The sequence below is a fragment of the Mesoplodon densirostris genome, chromosome X, assembly GCF_025265405.1.
Source record: "Mesoplodon densirostris isolate mMesDen1 chromosome X, mMesDen1 primary haplotype, whole genome shotgun sequence".
Classification (NCBI taxonomy): domain Eukaryota; kingdom Metazoa; phylum Chordata; class Mammalia; order Artiodactyla; family Ziphiidae; genus Mesoplodon; species Mesoplodon densirostris.
The window spans coordinates 108,619,546-108,632,107 of NC_082681.1; the positions used below are offsets into that span (position 1 = coordinate 108,619,546).

Genomic DNA, 12,562 nt, shown 5'->3' on the forward strand with positions numbered 1-12,562 from the left:
GTAGCTTTGTAGTATAGTCTGAAGTCAGGGAGCCTGATTCCTCCAGTTCCGTTTTTCTTTCTCAAGATTGCTTTGGCTATTCGGGGTCTTTTGTGCTTCCATACAAATTGTGAAGATTTTTGTTCTATTTCTATGAAAAATGCCATTGGTAGTTTGATAGGGATTGCATTGAATGTGTAGGTTGCTTTGGGTAGTAGAGTCATTTTCACAATGTTGATTCTTCCAATCCAAGAACATGGTGTATCTCTCCATCTGTTTGTATCATCTTTAATTTCTTTCATCAGTGTCTTATAATTTTCTGCATACAGGTCTTTTGTTTCCTTAGGTAGGTTTATTCCTAGGTATTTTATTCTTTTCGTTGCAATGGTAAATGGGAGTGTTTTCTTAATTTCACTTTCAGATTTTTTATCATTAATGTATAGGAATGCCAGAGATTTCTCTGTGTTAATTTTGTATCCTGCTACCTTACCAAATTCATTGATTAGCTCTAGTAGTTTTCTGGTAGCATCTTTAGGATTCTCTATGTATAGTGTCATGCCATCTGCAAACAGTGACAGCTTTACTTCTCCTTTTTCTATTTGGATTCCTTTTATTTCCTTTTCTTCTCTGATTGCTGTGGGTACAACTTCCAAAACTATGTTGAATAAGAGTGGTGAGAGTTGGCAACCTTGTCTTGTTCCTGATCTTAGTGGAAATGGTTTCAGTTTTTCACCATTTAGGGCGATGTTGACTGTAGGTTTGTCATATATGGCCTTTATTATGTTGAGGAAAGTTCCCTGTATGCCTACTTTCTGGAGGGTTTTTATCATAAATGGGTGTTGAATTTTGTCAAAAGCTTTCTCTCCATCTATTGAGATGATCATATGGTTTTTCTCCTTCAATTTGTTAATATGGTGTATCACCTTGATTGATTTGCATATATTGAAGAATCCTTGCATTCCTGGAATAAACCCCACTTGATCATGGTGTATGATCCTTTTAATGTGCTGTTGGATTCTGTTTGCTAGTATTTTTTTGAGGATTTTTGCATCTATGTTCATCAGTGATATTGGCCTGTAGTTTTCTTTCTTTGTGACATCATTGTCTGGTTTTGGTATCAGGGTGATGGTGGCCTCATAGAATGAGTTTGGGAGTGTTCCTCCCTCAGAAGGATAGGTGTTAGCTCTTCTCTAAATATTTGATTGAATTTGCCTGGGAAGCTATCTGGTCCTGGGCTTTTGTTTGTTGGAAGATTTTTAATCACAGTTTCAATTTCATTACTCTTGATTGGTCTGTTCATATTTTCTATTTCTTCCTGATTCAGTCTTGCCAGGTTGTGCATTTCTAAGAATTTGTCCATTTCTTCCAGGTTGTCCATTTTATTGGCATAGAATTGCTTGTAGTAATCTCTCATGATCTTTTTGTATTTCTGTAGTGTCAGTTGTTACTTCTCCTGTTTCATTTCTAATTCTATTGATTTGAGTCTTCTCCCTTTTTTTCTTAATGAGTCTGGCTAATGGTTTATCAATTTTGTTTATCTTCTCAAAGAACCAGCCTTTAGTTTTACTGATCTTTGTTATCATTTCCTTCACTTCTTTTTCATTTATTTCTGATCTGATCTTTATGATTTCTTTCCTTCTGCTAACTTTGGGGGATTTTTGTTCTTCTTTCTCTAATTGCTTTAGGTGCAAGGTTAGGTTGTTTATTCGAGATGTTTCCTCTTTCTTAAGGTATGATTGTATTGTTATAAACTTCCTTCTTAGAACTGCTTTTGCTGCATCCCATAGGTTTTGGGTCATCGTGTCTCCATTGTCATTTGTTTCTAGGTATTTTTTGATTTCCTCTTTGATTTCTTCAGTGATCACTTCGTTATTAAGTAGTGTATTGTTTAGCCTCCATGTGTTTGTATTTTTTTTACAGATCTTTTCCTGTAATTGATATCTAGTCTCATAGCATTGTGGTCTGAAAAGATATTTGATAGGATTTCAATTTTCTTAAATTTACCAAGGCTTGATTTGTGACCCAAGATGTGATCTGTCGTGGAGAATGTTCCATGAGCTCTTGGAAGTGTAGTCTGTTGTTTTTGGATGGAATGTCCTATAAATATCAGTTAAATCTATGTTGTCTATTGTGTCATTTAAAGCTTGTGTTTCCTTATTTATTTTCATTTTGCATGATCTGTCCATTGGTGAAAGTGGGGTGTTAAAGTCCCCTACTATGAATGTGTTACTGTCAACTTCCCCTTTTATGGCTGTTAGTATTTGCCTTATGTATTGAGGTGCTCCTATGTTGGGTGCATAAATATTTACAAGTGTTATGTCTTCTTCTTGGATTGATCCCTTGATCATTATGTAGTGTCCTTCTTTGTCTCTTCTAGTAGTCTTTATTTTAAAGTCTATTTTGTCTGATATGAGAATTGCTACTCTAGCTTTCTTTTGGTTTCCATTTGCATGGAATATCTTTTCCCCTCCCCTTACTTTCAGTCTGTATGTGTCCCTAGGTCTGAAGTGGGTCTCTTGTAGACAGCATATATATGGGTCTTGTTTTTGTATCCATTCAGCCAACCTGTGTCTTTTGGTGCGAGCATTTAGTCCATTTACATTGAATGTAATTATCGATATGTATGTTCCTATTCTCATTTTCTTAATTGTTTCGGGTTCGTTATTGTAGGTCTTTTCTTTCTGTTGTGTTTCTTGACTAGAGAAGTTCCTTTAGCATTTGTTGTAAAGCTGGTTTGGTGGTGCTGTACTCTCTCAGCGTTTGCTTGTCTGTAAATGTTTAAATTTCTTCATCAAATCTGAATGAGATCCTTGCTGGGTAGAGTAATCTTGGTTGTAGGTTTTTCTCCTTCATCACTTTAAATATGTCCGGCCAGTACCTTCTGGCTTTCACAGTTTCTGCTGAAAGATCAGCTGTTAACCTTATGGGGATTCCCTTGTGTGTTATTTGTTGTTTTTCCCTTGCTGCTTTTAATATGTTTTCTTTGTATTTAAATTTTGACAGTTTAATTAATATGTGTCTTGGCATATTTCTCCTTGGATTTATCCTGTATGGGACTCTCTGTGCCTCCTGGACTTGACTATTTCCTTTCCCATATTAGGGAAGTTTTGAACTATAATCTCTTCAAATATTTTCTCAGTTCCTTTCTTTTTCTCTTCTTCTTCTGGAACCCCTATAATTCAAATGTTGGTGCGTTTATTGTTGTCCCAGAGGTCTCTGAGACTGTCCTCAGTTCTTTTCATTCTTTTTTCTTTCTTCTGCTCTGCAGTAGTTATTTCCACTATTTTATCTTCCACGTCTCTTATCCGATCTTCTGCCTCAGTTATTCTGCTATTGATCCCATCTAGAGTATTTTTCATTTCATTTATTGTGTTTTGAATCATTGCTTGATTCATCTTTAGTTCTTCTAGGTCCTTGTTAACTGTTTCTTGCATTTTGTCTATTCTATTTCTAAGATTTTGGATCATCTTTACTATCATTATTCTGAATTCTTTTTCAGGTAGAATGCCTATTTCCTCTTCATTTGTTAGGTCTGGTGGGTTTTTATCTTGCTCCTTCTCCTGCTGTGTGTTTTTCTGTCTTCTCATTTTGCTTATCTTACTTTGTTTGGGGTCTCCTTTTCGCAGGCTGCAGGTTCATAGTTCCCGTTGTTTTTGGTGTCCGTCCCCAGTGGCTAAAGTTGGTTCAGTGGGTTGTGTAGGCTTCCTGGTGGAGGGGAGTAGTGCCTGTGTTCTGGTCGATGAGGTTGGATCTTCTCTTTCTGGTGGGCAGGCGCACGTCTGTTGGTGTGTTTTGGGGTGTCTGTGGCCTTATTATGATTTTAGGCAGCCTCTCTGCTAATGGGTGGGGTTGTTTTCCTGTCTTGCTAGTTGTTTGGCATAGGGTGTCCAGCACTGTAGCTTGCTGGTCATTGAGTGAAGCTGTGTGTTGGTGTTGAGATGGAGATCTTTGGGAGATTTTTGTCGTTTGATATTACGTGGCGCTGGGAGGTCTCTTGTGGACCAGTGTCCTGAAGTTGGCTCTCCCACCTCAGAAGCACAGCACTGACTCCTACCTGGAGCACCAAGAGTCTTTCATCCACACAGCTGCTGAGCTCTCTGGAGCCGCTGCCTGATCGCTGCCTCTGGAGGTGTGGGGACGTCCCCTCGGATCCCGGTACTCCTTTAGCAACTTTGCGTCACGAGCTTTCAGACTCTGAGCATCTTTTTTTTCCCCCAAACTGGGTCCCGAAACCATCTGGAGTTTGAAAAACACATTTTTAAGCTCGTGTATTTTGAAAGAATAAATAAAGCATATATAAGATAGAATTTTCACGAATATTGGTATTCTAAACCTGGAGATGGTAGTCTGTGCATGTTGACTTTTTCCCCAACTGTGATCATTTTGACGATTGCAACTAACCCCAGATGTGAGAATTATAATAGCCATATTATAACTATTAAGTCTCACCCCCACCGTGCCCAAGGCTCAACTAGTTTATGCCACCCATTTATCATTATAAATCATAAGATATAGAGCCTCCTACTTGTGGTCATATGCCAACATTCTTCAGCTTGCAACTTTTGTTTTCACCCGTTTGTGCAACTTAAACAGAGCAACCTCAGATAAAATTTGAAAGTCTTTAAAATCCAACCTCCTCTTTTACTGCCTTTCCCATAGTGGCACCACCCTCTTTTCCTTCGTGCATTCTGTTTTGCCATCCTCTTCTGGAGGTTAAATACCTCCATCGTTCCTCTCTCTCTTTTTTCAGTAGGACTAACAATATGGGATTAATTATTCATACTAACAGTTAATTAATTGCAGCTTGAGACTGAGTTGAGAAAAGGTGAATTCAGCCTAAAATTAAAATCCCAAGTTTTTAATGTTGTTATAACATTTAGAAACAGGTTAATTTTTAAAAATTCCCTTGTTAAAGAGATATCTACCATTAGGTGATGGATGACAGCACACACACACATACATGGATGACCGTGTACACACACATATGTGTGTAATTTCCTCACCCCCATCCTGCTGGAGGATGCAGAACCTGAAATGGCAATGTCACTGAGCTGAGATTGACTCCAAAGTATAGTTTGTCCTTAGGGAAGTTTGGGGGACTTCAGTTTGTATTTAAGCTTTTAGAATGATTAGCAAGAAGGTAAGGGCAGCCTCTTAGCTGGCATAGCTTTTGCTAAAACATAATAGAGTTTTTAAAATGAGACACTAATACGGAACTGCTTGTAGCACATAGACTTGTCTGGACAATTTGTTGAGATACACATACACAAAGCATTATTTAAGCCAAGCAAATTCAGAAATTTCTTGTGAGTTTGTAAATAACAGTAAGTTTCACATACCACTTTCACTAACTTTGTGGGTTTTCATGTGTAAAATTCTAAATGAGATAAGCCATTATGCAAACTATGTAGGACCTGGCTTTTGATAGATTGTTTTAGAGGAATCAAAAGCTGATTATAACAATAGGATGTTGTCCGTATTTAAAAAATACAATTTGAGGTTTTATTTAATGGTTTACTACATTGCTACCTGTTCAGCTTTTACTGTCATGGCCATGTTGATGAATAGCTTCAATTTGGAGCATTACCTATTGTTTCCAAACATATGACTACATAGGAGTAGGAAGGCGTAGTAAATTGCTAACAAACAAAAAATGGATTAGTCCGCACCTTTCAGCTTGCTTCCACAAAGAAAGATAGGGTATGGATAGACCCAGTCAGAAGCCATTATCCCTGCCTAAGCATAGACTTAGGGTGAGAAGAATGATAATTAAGGTTTCTCTAGACCTATGAGATATAACCAAAGACAGCTAGAATTCTTAAGTTGTTGTCATATCACAAAAGTACAAAGATTGGCTGGGAGTACAGATAAACTGATAACTAAAATCTATGAATATTTACACTTGTAAGTTATAAGTATTATCTACCAACATATCTATGAACAGTAATCAAATTACATTCAATATATAGTCATTGTGATATATATATAACACTATGTAACAGTGTATGTATATATATATAATACTATCTACATCTGTATCTATCTATATACAGACAAATATTAATAAGTATTAATGGACTGCCTCAAAATATCAGTTACATTTCAAGGCATTGGGGATACAGTAATGAACACAAGAGGCAAGGTTCCAGAAGCTCTAGAGAGTCTGACATCCAGTAAAATTAAAACACACACACACACACACACACACACACACACACACGAAAAATATCAGATAGGAATACATGTTTTGAAGAGATTGAAAGGTAATGTGATAGAGTTTGAGGGGCTAATTTAGCCTTTGTGACCCAGAAATGTTATTTCTGGGGCGGTGCCATTTAATTTGAAATTTGAATGACAAGAAGGAGCCACCATTTGCGGATCAGGAGGAAGTACACTTCAGACAGAGGGAACAGTCAATGCAAAAGCCCTAAAATAGGGACAGTCTGGCTTCATAGAGGAACCAAAAGGCCAGCATGGCTGGAGAGTTGCAGGAGGGAAGATTAGATAGCTGAAGTATGAGATGGGGTTGAAATATACGTAGGGGTGTTGTCATGTATTGCAGTGTCAGGGTAAAATCAAGGGCTTTGAGTTCTAGCTTAAGTACAAGAAAAAGCCATCAAAAGGTTTTAAGTAGGGGAAAAACAGGTAAAGAAAATATTGGTAATACCACTAGAAGAAGACAGGGCAGTTATAATCAGTGCCATAGCCCAGGTAAGAGATGCTAGTATCTTATGCCAGGAGGTGGTTGTAATAATGCATGCATGTATTCTACTGTCTTAGCCCAGTCATTAATTTATAAACCATTCCTGCTGTATTTATTTTCTTTTTTGCCATTCTAACAGTCAAGATTTTATTTTTCCTCTGGAAACAGGCATCCTTGCGTCATACATACAGATGCTACCTTTATACAGGTTGTATCTAGGAAATGCTGGTTTTCCCACAAACCATTAACAATTATCAAACAAAACAGGAAATTTTAAAAATACAGAGGTAACAAAATGCTCTGATTTCCAACTTATGCTAAATCTACTCTAATTTGCCTAAGGGATAAGGTCTCCCTTTCTCAAACACCTATTTATGTGAACTGGGCGACATACTTTCCCTCTGTGGTCCTCAGTTACTGATATCTGGAACAGTGGCAGTTCCACAGAACCTGGCACACCTCTAAATGATACTGGCCAAGGTAGGGTATGAAAAGTAGATTATGAATGCAAAATTATTATGAAATGTAAAGAATTATCATCATTATAAATAAGGTGACTAGCCGTGGGTTAATTATTTTAACCATACTGTATAACTATGCCTCATATATATTTTTTGCTCTTTTTTTCCTCCAGCCTGTTCTAATTGCTTTGCTCATTTTTTCCCCAAAGGATTTGTTTGTGGATGTTTTCTGTGGGGCAAGGGAACATGAGCAGTGTGATAAAAATTGTGTTTGAAGTTATAATTTTATTATTGAAACATTTAAAAATATTCCTTGCAAAGGAATGTAAGTAAAAACATAAATATGTAGATGCTTCTTTCTTTCTTCCTCCGTTTTATTCTATTCTCATTTGATTCTTTCCTTATTAATTTCTTTCGTCTTCAATTCTGATATCTTCGTGGACATGAATTGTTAATGAAGCAAAGTCTAATATAATAAAGAACTTTGTTAAGATATCTCTAGCCACACACTACCTTGACATAAACATGCTGCTGTTGGTCAATTACCAATCTTTAACAATGTTTATGAGATTGAAATGAAAGAACTAAGTGCCATTGATTGCATAATTAAAATAAAATAATTAAGACAAGACAGTATCTGTTGACATGCTCGAGCTGGAAACCTTCAGAAGAGTAGGCAAAATGATTTTTGTTTTGTTTCGTTTTTATCCTGTAGAATTACCCTTTGAGTGGTGGGAGGTGAGGGAGAGAGAAGAAAAAGACAAAACTTCCCTCTGTGGAAGTACAGTGAGGGAGAGAGAAGAAAAAGACAAAACTTCCCTCTGTGGAAGTACAGGAAGACTACTGGTGTAGGGAAAACAGAAGATTTTCTTCTCTATGAATAAGCTAATTAATTTGATTGAAAAATGCAACCTGCAGAGAGCAAAAGAGATTTACTGACATTTCTACAAGGACTTATAAAGATAAGCACAGCAAGTTCCATCAACTTCTCTGATAATTGTGGTTAGGACATGCAGGGGGAAACTAAAACCTTTGTGATGGTGAGGGAAAAACAAATGAAAGTAAGTTAGTAAGAAGGCCAAGTGAAGTTATGTTCTGGTTTACATCATCAGGAGGAGAGATATGAATAGTCTCTGGGTGAAAATACAAGCCATAACATGGGAAATAATTGTGAATCACCATTTACAGTTTGGCTGGAGAGAAAAATATGTCTAACAACTCTGGCTCATCTTTTTTTTTTCTCTCTCTTTCAAATGTCTCTTCCAACCTGGAAATGAGATAACATGTGAGAGTGAATAGAGCAAAAGAGTTGCTGAACAAATGGGTGGGTTGTTTTCTCCCAAGTGAAGTGACTAACATATTGCACATGTGAATATCTGAATGAATGGATGAATAATTGAATTAATTTCTTAAGTAGTTCTAATCTGTTAAATGAATTTGTTGCAGTGAACTTTTTTTAACAGTGTGTAATCTTAGACTCACTTGTCATTTTATTTCATGGTTTCATTAATACATTTTTTTCGTCTAATCATGTTAAAATAAGAATTCCTTGGAGATCAAGGTGGTTCAGGAGCCACTAGCAACAACGTCACCTGAGATGTAGTCAAAAATGCAGAATCTCAGCCCTCATACAACAGAATCAGAATCTGTAATTTTACGAGAGCTCAGGTGATTCCTAAGCACCCGATTTTTCTATCAACCGAGGTGGGCCAAACATATTAACTACTTTCTCAGAAGCTCCAGAAATGGTGCTGGTGATGTCACGTTCATTCCTCAAATGTTGACATGGAATAGCAAGATTCTTGTGAAAGAATATACAATAGAGACAATGTGAGAGTACTGACAATTCATTATTGGCCTAATAAGCAGCAGTTATTAACATACAGTAAGTTGATCAGGTTTAAATTGATATGGCCGGCCATGACAATCTTTTCTGTAAACAACACACAGTTAAAATGTGGACAGAGGGTGAAGGCCCGGGTTCAGTCCCTGGTCGGGGAGCTAAAATCCCACAAGCCACGTGGTATGGCCAAAAAAAAAAAAAAAATGTGGACACAACTTGTTCCGATAATATAAAGTATGTGACTCTCATAGTTTAAATTATAAATAGGAAAGCCAAATCTCTGGAATTCAGAGAAATGAGAGTCGAGAGTAGCATTTTTGGAACACTGCTTTTTCAGAAAGATAAATAATGATAATTAGAAAATTAAGCTCAATCATTCATTCATCCATCTAACTAACAATTCTTACCTCCTGTGTTCCCTGCACCATTTTAGATACTGGGGAAATATCAGTGGACAGAACAGACTAAATCCCTCTCTTATTGAGCATGCCTTGTTCGTGGGAGGAGACAGACAATTAAAAAATATGTAAAATATTTATATCAGAGCAGATGGCATTAAATGATAAAAAGGAGGAAAAAAGGCAGGGGATAGATTTAGAGAGTGAAACGTTGTGTTACTGTGGGTGCGTGGTCAGTTAGGGAAGGCCTCCCTGATGAGGTAATATTTAAGAAGAGGCCTAAACGAGGGGAGGGAATGGCCATGCTAATAGCTGTGCCAAAGGGAAGCAAATGGCAAGATCCCAAGGCAGGAATGAGCTCGGCATGTTTGAGAAACAATGTGTCAGATAAAGTGTTGCTATTCTCATTTATGGCTAGAAAACTGATTCAAATTAAATCAGTGGACTGTCTCAACAGGAGCAGATTTAATGGAAGTTGATGTTTTTATAATCTTAATTCTGGTATTTCTGATTGGAAAAATGTATACATTTTTGTACTATATCGTCTTATGTCTGATTGATAAGTGATATTATTTAGGCATTCAAGAAATATTTATTGTATGTCTAGTGTATGCCAGATATTATGTAGTGACATAATTTTTGAGGTTGAGAGTGGGTTTCTATTGCATAAATTAATATGATCTTAGAGTGTCAACATACCCCATTTTTACTAGAGATAATTTAAACAGACTTCCAGTCGTATTTAAGAGTCACCTTTGGTTTGTGATGACATCTGAGAGTTTCTTCACCCACTTTGTAAGTATTTAATCAGGAAGATTGAATTGAGTGTTGCCATAGTGTATTTGCCACAAGAATCTATTGCATCCAACCATGCAGCTTCTTTATTATGTTACTGTTACTATTTTGAATTTATGCTGTCAAAATGCAAATGAATTTGTTTGCATTTTGAACTTTAATATTGCTCTGGATAGTTGAAGAATCTCAGTAATTAAACTGTTGTTAAGCTATATGGTTGGAGGAATAAAATAGCATCAAAATCCAAGTGGAAAGGAAAGTTTGGTTTGATTTTGTTCTCAGAGACATTAAACACTAGTTCACTTTTGAGATTTATTATAAAAACCCCCGGTAGTCCTACATGATGTCTGCCCCTCTTCCATTCCAGTTGAGGGAGGTGGCTGAGGTAGCATCATCCCCTGGCCCTTGCTTCTCTGTGGTCACTGGGAAAGTGGCCCCATTCATGGCTGCTTTAGTCTTGGGGGATTGCTAGGTGCTTCATGTGACAGAGCTCCCTTTTGGAGGTGAGGTGGCAGAAATCAGGACCCAGGAATGGCCCAAGTTGGGGCCCCAATAAGTGATCCTCCACACCTTAAGCTGGTTTATGAACATCATCCTCAGTATAGGGTGAGCCAGGACCACATGGGCCTCCTCTTTACTCAGAGATACTGGCAAATAAGAAGTCAGACATTCCTGGAACTCATTTGTTAATTCAGTAAATCCCAGTACAATCCAAAAAAAAATACAGTGGTGCATTTTTGTTTCACAGAGTCCTTTTTGAACACAATACTGTTTTTCATACTCCATTCAGTGGAAAAATAAATACTAATACACGTTTGATTGTGAGGGAGAATCGAAAGTTTCATTTCTGTTGTTGGAAGAGAAACTTGGCAAGTGAGTTCTTTCTAAAATATTTATTGTGAGGCTGTAGAATAAAAACTGTGGCCTCCACTACCAGGTTGCAGGGTATAATAGAATGGTAAGTGTGAGAATTAGTGGGAGCTTTTGAAAAATGTGCCTGACCTGTTCTCCTTGCTTTCTTCCCTGGCCCAAGATGTCAGTGTACCGATTGGTGGGAGTGGTGGTGTTGTAGAGAAGAGGATGGACACATTTGTTTTTGGGAAAAAAAAGAAACTCTTCATGATTCTGTTAGACCGTTGCCTCACTTCATTCTCCAATGGAAACTCCTACTATACTAGTGCCTAAGATTTAGAGACAGAAGACCACTGTCCAGTGTCAGGCTTTGCAGCTGGGTCTTTTAAGGTGTGGTTAGGACTTGGAGGAAAGAGGATGGCCTTTTTGAGGCAAGGAGGTGCAGGGGAGCAGGAGGGATTAAGCACCTGCACAGATTCTGGTGATAGACTTTAAGAAATTGAGTATGGGAACTGGCAGAAATTGGTGGTGGAGGTGGTGACAGTAAAGGTGGTCAAGTAGAGGTGACAGTGATGGTGAAAGTCTTATGCATTTGGGGGTCATTACTTTATTGGATTCTTAGTTTTAAGCCTTATGTTTCACAGGGCATTCAGTGACCTTTGATAAATGTTCTAAACCTTGAGAGTTGAAAAATACTGATATGCTTTATATGGCCCATTCATTACTGCCAGACAACAGAAACCCTTTATGTATTTGTACATATGTGACTGAAAGTTTTCTTGAATTTATCAATATTGTTTTTCTATTTTAAAGCAATGTTTGCTTTTTTTGCCTGGAATATATCAGATTTTCTGTTTCTTACATTTAATGAAACATTATAAATGTTTAAAATGTCTGGTCATTCATTTTACTTTGTCACCATATGTTTGACGGGAACCGGGTCTCAAAGTGTATGGTGGTTTCTGTTATTAATGTAAACCTCATAATGTCCCCTTGTTTTGGTGAGAAGAAAGAGTAAAATTATCTATTAATGACAAAAATCTAGAAAATCCCAGTAAATGACCTTCTTTTTTCTTCTATTTTTCCTTCTTGATAATCACTGACATAAATGAAATGAGGAATAGATACAAAAGTTATCTCTAAAAAAGTATCATTTGTACAGGTAATATAACATAATGGTGAAGCAGACCCCAGGGACACAATACCTGATTCCCACATTCCCACCTCCCCTTGCTTGCCTTTTGACTCAGGTAAACCTTTGTTCCCCCATCGGTAAATTGGGGCTAATATCAGTTCCTGCATCATTAGTATTAATTACAGTAATACCTTTATTGTCTGACAAATGATGAATATAATTTGTTACTCACAAATAAAATTTTATTTATAAGTCCCAAATTGTGCAAGGTCAGAATTACTATTTAATAGATAATGTACTACTTATAAAGTATTATTAGTTTATAAATAATTGGGTAAAGACATTTTTATTCACCATAAACCTACGTCCATATTATCTCCATGCCTCTGGTTCCTT

At 37.0% G+C, this 12,562-nt stretch overlaps 1 protein-coding gene across 1 annotated transcript in view; it reads left to right on the plus strand.

Moving 5' to 3' along the window:
• Positions 1-12,562, plus strand: part of DMD (dystrophin) — a 1,698,782-nt gene that overhangs the window by 192,334 nt on the left and 1,493,886 nt on the right. The window lies entirely within an intron of this gene.